The 10,000-nt window shown below is 52.0% G+C and overlaps 1 pseudogene; it reads right to left on the bottom strand.

The window, feature by feature from the left end:
• Positions 1 to 5,580: 5,580 nt before the first annotated feature.
• The window catches only part of LOC128717671 (large subunit ribosomal RNA), a 9,285-nt pseudogene continuing 4,865 nt past the window's right edge, over positions 5,581 to 10,000 (bottom strand).

Raw genomic sequence — 10,000 nt, 5'->3', positions numbered from 1 at the left:
CGGGTATGGTGTTCGTACAACCATCAGTAAACATGTGAACCAACGACGATCGAAGGAATAAATTCCGTTCTCAGCATCGCTGGCTATGATCGGGCAATTTACGGGCTTGCAATCCTCCTATGCACCTGGCAATGTATGGTAGTGTTTCCTGCTGCTTTCCTGATTTGGATGTGTACCATGGCCTTTATCAGGCACTCTCTACTAGCTCCGGAATCGAACCCTGATTCCCGCTTCCCGTCACAACCATGGTAGTCCTCTACACTACCATCAATAGTTGATGGGGCACAGTCAAGTGAAAGATCGGTACCAGACTTCAACTCAATCGGCCGATTGGTTTAACTAATAAGTGCACCGGTCCTACCACCTTCAGAAGCAGCATTCCCGGCCTGTTGCATGTATTAGCTCTGGTTTTCATCAATCTTCCCCTGCTGTGTTATACTGAGCTTATGCGGTTTCTCGATTGTCGTGCAAAGTGTGTTATCACACATACCCAATATGCTCAACTCTCATGTTCGTTTGACGCACCAAACTTTATTAGTGATGCACCACACAACAGGTTTTAATATACGCGATCGTGTGTGTTTCAGTGTGAACTTGGTGCGCCAAGTCCATTTGTGATGCATCACTTAGCTAACCATCTTTCGGGACTGTTTAGGGTATGTGCTCCTCCACATCTATGCTTACTCGTACACATTCTCTGTCAATAGGTTTAAGATCGGGCATTCTACCATATCATTGCCTTAATGCTTTCAAATCAAGGCTACCAGGGTAGCCTAATTGCGTTCGAAACTCAACTTGTGAGCTGTCGGCCCTAGAAGTTTTTTAGGCTGCTAGGACCTCTCTCTATATTTTGCCTTTGGACTTCTCGAAGCTCAACTTGTGAGCAGTTCCATGCACCACTACCCGTATCTCTTAGCTTAGTTCTAGCCATGTGCGTTCAAAGCTCAACGTTAAGCTGTGTCCTGCACCACAATCGTTATATAATAAGCTTATCTCTAAGCTTTTTTGCGTTCAATGCTCAACGTTAAGCTATCCCTTCGCTTAGAACCTCGCTCTACATTTTGCCTTTGGACTTCTCGAAGCTCAACTTGTGAGCAGTTCCATGCACCACTATAGGTATCTCTTAGCTTAGTTCTAGCCATGTGCGTTCAAAGCTCAACGTTAAGCTGTGTTCTGCACCACAATCCTTATATAATAAGCTTATCTCTAAGCTTTTTTGCGTTCAATGCTCAACGTTAAGCTATCCCTTCGCTTAGAACCTCGCTCTATATTCAACTTTCAGATACCTCAAAGTTCAACTTATGTGGTCTGCTATCGAGCTTGAAGGGCTTCGTTCTCTGACAGAGGGGGGTTTTTGGGCCAAATTATGCAATATTAGTTTAACCTCCGTCGCAGAACCACATTTGACCAGGTCGAGAAAAAAATTTTTCGTGACGACCTGGTCCCCCATAGTAGGGAATGAACATGACATCTTAACCATATTTGACCATTTTCAAATTTCTCGTCGCGGAATGATGACTTTACTAGTAAAATTTGTTCCGGGTAGGGACCTCCCATACAAAATTTTCATCGCTCCAAAAGTGATTTCGTTTCACTTTTCAACATTTACAAGGTCCATAAATCATGTTTTGAGACGATATGGAAAAAAAAATTTTTTGCCCGTCTCGACCAACTCGACCGATGGTGACCACAGCAGGGTGCTCCATACAAATTTTCCTTATGTGGAATTTTCAGTGTAAAATAAGGTTTCTCCAATCGATCGCGGGTTTCACTTTTCATCATTTGCTAGGTCTAACTATGATGTTTTGAGTGGTCCCGCAAAAATTTTTTCTTGGACCGGGCCTTCCTTCCCGGCCCTGTCGGTGTGCTCTGCAGTAGGGTGCTCCATACAAATTTTCCTTATGTGGAATTTTTCAGTGTAAAATAAGGTTTCTCCAATCGATCGCGGGTTTCACTTTTCATCATTTGCTAGGTCTAACTATGATGTTTTGAGTGGTCCCGCAAAAATTTTTTCTTGGACCGGGCCTTCCTTCCCGGCCCTGTCGGTGTGTTCTGCAGTAGGGTGCTCCATACAAATTTTCCTTATGTGGAATTTTTCAGTGTAAAATAAGGTTTCTCCAATCGATCGCGGGTTTCACTTTTCATCATTTGCTAGGTCTAACTATGATGTTTTGAGTGGTCCCGCAAAAATTTTTTCTTGGACCGGGCCTTCCTTCCCGGCCCTGTCGGTGTGCTCTGCAGTAGGGTGCTCCATACAAATTTTCCTTATGTGGAATTTTTCAGTGTAAAATAAGGTTTCTCCAATCGATCGCGGGTTTCACTTTTCATCATTTGCTAGGTCTAACTATGATGTTTTGAGTGGTCCCGCAAAAATTTTTTCTTGGACCGGGCCTTCCTTCCCGGCCCTGTCGGTGTGCTCTGCAGTAGGGTGCTCCATACAAATTTTCCTTATGTGGAATTTTTCAGTGTAAAATAAGGTTTCTCCAATCGATCGCGGGTTTCACTTTTCATCATTTGCTAGGTCTAACTATGATGTTTTGAGTGGTCCCGCAAAAATTTTTTCTTGGACCGGGCCTTCCTTCCCGGCCCTGTCGGTGTGTTCTGCAGTAGGGTGCTCCATACAAATTTTCCTTATGTGGAATTTTTCAGTGTAAAATAAGGTTTCTCCAATCGATCGCGGGTTTCACTTTTCATCATTTGCTAGGTCTAACTATGATGTTTTGAGTGGTCCCGCAAAAATTTTTTCTTGGACCGGGCCTTCCTTCCCGGCCCTGTCGGTGTGCTCTGCAGTAGGGTGCTCCATACAAATTTTCCTTATGTGGAATTTTTCAGTGTAAAATAAGGTTTCTCCAATCGATCGCGGGTTTCACTTTTCATCATTTGCTAGGTCTAACTATGATGTTTTGAGTGGTCCCGCAAAAATTTTTTCTTGGACCGGGCCTTCCTTCCCGGCCCTGTCGGTGTGCTCTGCAGTAGGGTGCTCCATACAAATTTTCCTTATGTGGAATTTTTCAGTGTAAAATAAGGTTTCTCCAATCGATCGCGGGTTTCACTTTTCATCATTTGCTAGGTCTAACTATGATGTTTTGAGTGGTCCCGCAAAAATTTTTTCTTGGACCGGGCCTTCCTTCCCGGCCCTGTCGGTGTGTTCTGCAGTAGGGTGCTCCATACAAATTTTGCTTATGTGGAATTTTTCAGTGTAAAATAAGGTTTCTCCAATCGATCGCGGGTTTCACTTTTCATCATTTGCTAGGTCTAACTATGATGTTTTGAGTGGTCCCGCAAAAATTTTTTCTTGGACCGGGCCTTCCTTCCCGGCCCTGTCGGTGTGTTCTGCAGTAGGGTGCTCCATACAAATTTTGCTTATGTGGAATTTTTCAGTGTAAAATAAGGTTTCTCCAATCGATCGCGGGTTTCACTTTTCATCATTTGCTAGGTCTAACTATGATGTTTTGAGTGGTCCCGCAAAAATTTTTTCTTGGACCGGGCCTTCCTTCCCGGCCCTGTCGGTGTGCTCTGCAGTAGGGTGCTCCATACAAATTTTCCTTATGTGGAATTTTTCAGTGTAAAATAAGGTTTCTCCAATCGATCGCGGGTTTCACTTTTCATCATTTGCTAGGTCTAACTATGATGTTTTGAGTGGTCCCGCAAAAATTTTTTCTTGGACCGGGCCTTCCTTCCCGGCCCTGTCGGTGTGTTCTGCAGTAGGGTGCTCCATACAAATTTTGCTTATGTGGAATTTTTCAGTGTAAAATAAGGTTTCTCCAATCGATCGCGGGTTTCACTTTTCATCATTTGCTAGGTCTAACTATGATGTTTTGAGTGGTCCCGCAAAAATTTTTTCTTGGACCGGGCCTTCCTTCCCGGCCCTGTCGGTGTGCTCTGCAGTAGGGTGCTCCATACAAATTTTCCTTATGTGGAATTTTTCAGTGTAAAATAAGGTTTCTCCAATCGATCGCGGGTTTCACTTTTCATCATTTGCTAGGTCTAACTATGATGTTTTGAGTGGTCCCGCAAAAATTTTTTCTCTTAGCCAGTCAACCCTTTCGTCCATGTCGGTGTGTTCTGCAGTAGGGTGCTCCAACCAAGTTTTCCTAATGAAAGTTTTTCGTGGTTTCGTGTGAGTTAAAAACTCCGGAACTTGGCTTATTTTCACCATAATTTCCACATATGGTGACCAACTCAATAAACGTTTTGTGCGTATCCTATGGACAGTTTTTCGCGTTCAACTTGGTGAACTAGGGTTGTTTTCCCGAAGGGTAAAAAAATCTGGACTTAGCCAAATTTTGAAATCTCCAACCAATCTTGGCCTGTTAGATTATCTTGGTTGGGTTGCTATGGGCTGCTACGGCCTACTTGATAGGCAATGTTTCGTGTTGGAAGCTTTCGTGGTTGTTTAGAACTGTCCATGGCCTTCTTGATAGAAATGGCTTATCGTGGCCATGGACTTAGCAACATTTTGAGATCCAATCTTGGCCTGTTAGATTATCTTGGTTGGTTTGCTATGGGCTGGTACGGCCTACTTGATAGGCAATGTTTCAACTCTTGGAACCTTTCGTGGTTGCTAAGCACTGTCCATGGCCTTCTTGATAGAAATGGCTTATGGTGGCCATGGACTTAGCAAAATTTTGAAGTCTCCAACCAATCTTGGCCTGTTAGAGTATCTTGGTTGGGTTGCTATGGGCTGGTACGGCCTACTTGATAGGCAATGTTTCAACTCTTGGAAGCTTTCGTGGTTGCTAAGCACTGTCCATGGCCTTCTTGATAGAAATGGCTTATGGTGGCCATGGACTTAGCAAAATTTTGAAGTCTCCAACCAATCTTGGCCTGTTAGAGTATCTTGGTTGGGTTGCTATGGGCTGGTACGGCCTACTTGATAGGCAATGTTTCAACTCTTGGAAGCTTTCGTGGTTGCTAAGCACTGTCCATGGCCTTCTTGATAGAAATGGCTTATGGTGGCCATGGACTTAGCAAAATTTTGAAGTCTCCAACCAATCTTGGCCTGTTAGAGTATCTTGGTTGGGTTGCTATGGGCTGGTACGGCCTACTTGATAGGCAATGTTTCAACTCTTGGAAGCTTTCGTGGTTGCTAAGCACAGTCCATGGCCTTCTTGATAGAAATGGCTTATGGTGGCCATGGACTTAGCAAAATTTTGAAGTCTCCAACCAATCTTGGCCTGTTAGATTATCTTGGTTGGTTTGCTATGGGCTGGTACGGCCTACTTGATAGGCAATGTTTCAACTCTTGGAAGCTTTCGTGGTTGCTTAGGATAAGAATCCCGACGAGAAAGGTTTCCCGGACTTATAAAAATAACCGATTAGCCCCAAGGACACATCTTCCTTGAAAGGCTAATCATGCACCACACACCACACCACCCATAGGCTTGCAAGCAGCACTCTTGTCGAGTGCAGCAAGCCTATGCTCACATCAACTACCGTACACGTACCACCATAGGCTTGCAAGCAGCACTCTTGTCGAGTGCAGCAAGCCTATGCTCATCAACTACCATACGTACCACCACAGCCTTGCAAGCAGCACTCTTGTCGAGTGCAGCAAGCCTATACTCCACGAACTAACCACTTCACCACCAAGCATGGGTCGCCTGAGAGGATCGATGCGAACGCATCTCTACAACTCGCAGCTCCCAGCCTGTAGTCCCGTCGTTTGCGGGCGGTCGAAGGTGTCGAAACTAGTTGTATCCACGGTCGACGGGAGCACAGCCACCAGGGTTCCCTGTGATAAGGTACTTCCACGTGCAGCGTACACCCGCCCGTTGCGGCTCAGTCTAGTGCTATAGCGGGGATGAGACGGCAGTGTGCACGGGGCAGCACCGACGGATCTCAGAGGGTTGTTAAGCCCGCTAGCTTCCGATCACCTAATGGGTTTATGATGCGCTATCAGCTCGGATTGGATACGACCTTAGAGGCGTTCAGGCATAATCCAGCGGACGTAGCGTCATACCAAAGTCCGGTCGAACTAGTATTGAGCCAGTGGTCCGTACCTGTGGTTCCTCTCGTACTGCACAGGAATTCCGTTAAGATAGCAGCATACAGCACACACCAGTAGGGTAAAACTAACCTGTCTCACGACGGTCTAAACCCAGCTCACGTTCCCTTGAAAGGGTGAACAATCCTACGCTTGGTGAATTTTGCTTCACAATGATAGGAAGAGCCGACATCGAAGGATCAATAAGCCACGTCGCTATGAACGCTTGGCGGCCACAAGCCAGTTATCCCTGTGACTCCCCCCCCCCCCTCCACCCTCACCCGTAACAGTGAGAGGTGGAGATGTCGTCGACGGGGCGAACCCTCCGTTCCAGGACGGAGTCAACGGAGGAGAGGCCGGCGAAGCTCTCCACTATTCTGGAGCCGCGAGTGGCTCTTACACGAACATCTGTTCCGGGAGCGAAGCAGCAGTCCCCGGAAATGTCGGAGCTGAGACAGCTCCTCAATGAGACGTCGCTCACCAACGAGCAGCTGCGAGCGACGATCGTGGGTCTGCAACAGGAGATCCAGATGCTCCGGCAGCAGTTGGAAACAAATGCTGTGCAGGCCCGGCAAGATTTGCAGCTGGCCCGAGAGGAAGCCCGGATGCGCGAGACGCTGGCTCGTGAAGACATTGAGCGCCTGCGCAACGAGCTGAGGGAGGAGCGAGCCAGCTTCCAAGAGCTCCTTGCACAGACGCTGGGCTATGGAGGCAGCCAGAAGCAGCAGTGGCAGCAGCAGCAGCAGCAACAGCAGCAGCAGCAGCAGCAGCAGCAGCAACGTCGTGAGCAGCAGCAGCAACAGCGACAGCAGGGAGCGGTGTCGGCAACGGCAGCTCCGCTTTCAGACCCGGAAGGCGGCTCCTGGGCTGAAGTGGTGCGTCGTAAGCCGGCCCGGCAACCGGGGAACAAGCCGCAGCAACAGCAGCAGCAGTGGCCGCAACTACCGCAACGGGCAGCGGTTCAGCGACAGCCGATCGCAGGACCGTCTAAGCAGCAGCCCCAGCAACATCAGGGACAACAGGCCCGGGATAGCCAGCCTGGAGCACAACGAGGAGGTCGGCGTCAGCGGCAGCGAAAAACCAAGCCGGACGCTATTGAAATCGCCCCAGCTGAGGGACAAACCTGGACGGAGGTGTACCAGGCTGTCCGAACGGCTCCAGAAATGGAGAAACATGCTGAGGCCCTAGGCGTCGGGCGACGCACCACACGCTCCAGGCTTGTCATGGAGCTGAAGGAGAGCGCGGACGCTGCAGAAGTTCTGCAGTGCATCAAGCAGGTCTGCGCAAAGGCAGAACGGCCGGCCTCAGCTCGGCTGGTCACGCCTATGGTCGAAATCCGGTTGGACGCTGTCGACCCTTTAGCGAAGGAGACCGATGTGGCGATGGCGCTGACCAACCTGTGCCAATGCGAGGTGGAGGAGACATCGGTTCGCCTGCGACCTGCCTGGGACGGCACGAAAGTGGCGATAGTCCGCGTAACAGCCAGGGCTGCGGAGGGTCTGGTCGACAAGAGCGTCAAGATCAAATACACATCGTGTCTGATCCGGAAGGTGGCTCCTCTGCAGGCGCGTCAGCAACGGTGCTACAAGTGCCTCGAGATGGGGCACGTCCGAGCTGCGTGCAGGAGCGAAGTGGACCGCTCGACAAGCTGCATTCGCTGCGGGAAGCCGGATCACCAGGCGAAGAGCTGCACGGCGGAGGTGCGCTGCGTCGTGTGCAGCGGCCCGCACCCGGTCGGGCATCCGACGTGCCGGCGCTAAAAGTGCTGCAAGTGAACCTCGGGCGAAGCCGGGCAGCCCAAGACCTCATGCTGCAGACGGCTCGCGAGTTAGGGGCTCAGGTGGTGCTCGCCTGCGAACTATATCGACCACCTCGGGATGATCCGCGGTGGGCCATCGATGCGGAACAGAGCGTGGCGATAATAGCAACAGGGGCGTACCCTATTCAACGGCTTTGGGGGAGCGTCGTCCCGGGACTCGTGGTGGCCACCATAGCGGGAGTAACGTTCGCCAGCTGCTACGTGCCACCCAGCAGCGGCATCGAAGACTTCGAAAGCTTCCTCGGTGCGGTGGAGGTGTCGCTGGTCGGACACGCAACATCAGTCCTGGCCGGGGACTTCAACGCCTGGAACGAGGAGTGGGGGAGTGCGCGCACCACCCGGAAGGGGCAGGAGCTCCTGCATGTGGTGGAGCAGCTGGCACTGCAGACGCTGAACCGTGGCAACGCGCCCACGTTCAGGGGCAACGGGGTTGCACGGGAAAGCGTCGTTGACGTCTCCTTTGCCAGTCAGCTCATCGCACGGCCGGACTCATGGCGCGTGCTTAACCGCTTCTCAGGCAGTGATCATGCATACATCGAGTTCGGGGTGGACGTTCTTGGACAGCGCCCCCAGCGACGTGGCCAGCAGCACCGAAGCCGAGCAACAGCCAACGACGGGACAGCCAGGCACGCCGGGACGCGCTGGAAGACGAAGCAGTTCGACCGGCAGTGCTTCGACGTCGCACTCACGCACGGCCACTTCGGACATGTCGACACTCCGGAGGGGCTGGTCGGCGGACTCACTCGAGCGTGCGACGAGATTATGGAGAGGGTACACGGGGCTACCTACCACCGCAAGCCCCAGGTGTACTGGTGGTCTCCAGAAATCGAACGCCTGAGAGAGGAGTGTGAGGCAGCGGAGATAGCACATCACCGGGCCCAACCGTCGGAGCGGGACGTGACGTCGGGAAAGCTGCAAGACTGCCGACGCTTGCTGAAGGCCGGCATCCAGTCCAGCAAGGAGAGCTGCCTCCAGGAGCTGATAGACGGCGTCGAGGCGGAAGTGTTCGGTCTTGGCTATAAGATCGTGCGAGCGAAGCTGCGAAGCCGGGCGCCACCGGAAACGGACCGAGCCGTTCTCGGCCCGATCGTCGACGCCCTGTTCCCGGAGCACCCAGCGTTCGAGTGGCCTGAAATCGACGCGTGCACCGCCTCACATGAAGCTCTGAGGCCGGTCACGAGCTCGGAAATTCTTTCGCTGGCTGAGCGGATGGCCACCTCCAAGGCGCCAGGGCTGGACGGTATCCCGAATGCCGCAGTGAAGGCGGCAATGCGGAAGCACCCGGAGGTCTTCGCCAAGGTGTACAATCAGCTGCTCGAGCGAGGGGAGTTTCCTGCGGCATGGAAGGAGGCACGCCTTGTGTTGGTCACGAAGCCAGGTAAGCCGCCGGGCGATCCGTCGTCGCACCGCCCGCTGCTAATGCTGGGAGCAGTCGCCAAGGGGTTCGAACGGCTGATCTTAGATCGGCTGAACGACCACTTGGAGGACAGCGATGCTCCTCGCCTGTCAGCAAGGCAGTACGGGTTCCGGCGCGGTCGCTCCACGCTTCAGGCCATCGAGCGGGTGATAGAGCGAGGACAACACGCGAGGACGTTTCACCGCACCAACCAGCGGGATCCTCGATGTCTGGTGGTGGCAGCACTGGACGTCAGGAACGCCTTTAACTCTGCCAGCTGGAAGGCGATCGCGGTTGCCCTGCAGAAGCTGATGGTCCCTGCAGCCCTCCAGAAAATATTGCGCAGCTACTTTTCTGAGAGGAGGCTGGTGTACGAGACCAGCGAGGGGCCAGTGCGTCGTACGGTCACGGCGGGCGTTCCACAGGGCTCAATCCTGGGCCCGACCCTGTGGAACGCGATGTACGACGGCGTGCTTCGGCTGGAGCTGCCTGAGGGCGCCGAAGTGATCGGGTTTGCGGACGACATTGTCGTACTGGCGAGCGGAACAACACCACAGGCGGCGGCACAGCTTGCAGAGACGGCAATCACAATGATCAGCTCGTGGATGGCGCTACACCACCTGGAGCTTGCTCCGGCCAAGACCGAGCTGGTCATCGTCTCGACAATGCGGAGAGACAACACCCGTGTCCCGGTGCGCGTCAACGGGGTGGAGAGGATGCCGACCCGCACGATAAAGTACCTCGGGGTCATCCTCGAGGACCACTTGTCGTGGAAGCCACACGTCGAGCATGCTACGTC

Source organism: Anopheles marshallii (genome assembly GCF_943734725.1).
Source record: "Anopheles marshallii chromosome X unlocalized genomic scaffold, idAnoMarsDA_429_01 X_unloc_77, whole genome shotgun sequence".
Lineage (NCBI taxonomy): Eukaryota > Metazoa > Arthropoda > Insecta > Diptera > Culicidae > Anopheles > Anopheles marshallii.
Note: the sequence above shows the minus strand (reverse complement) of the source record. Positions and strands in the feature narration are given on the sequence as shown.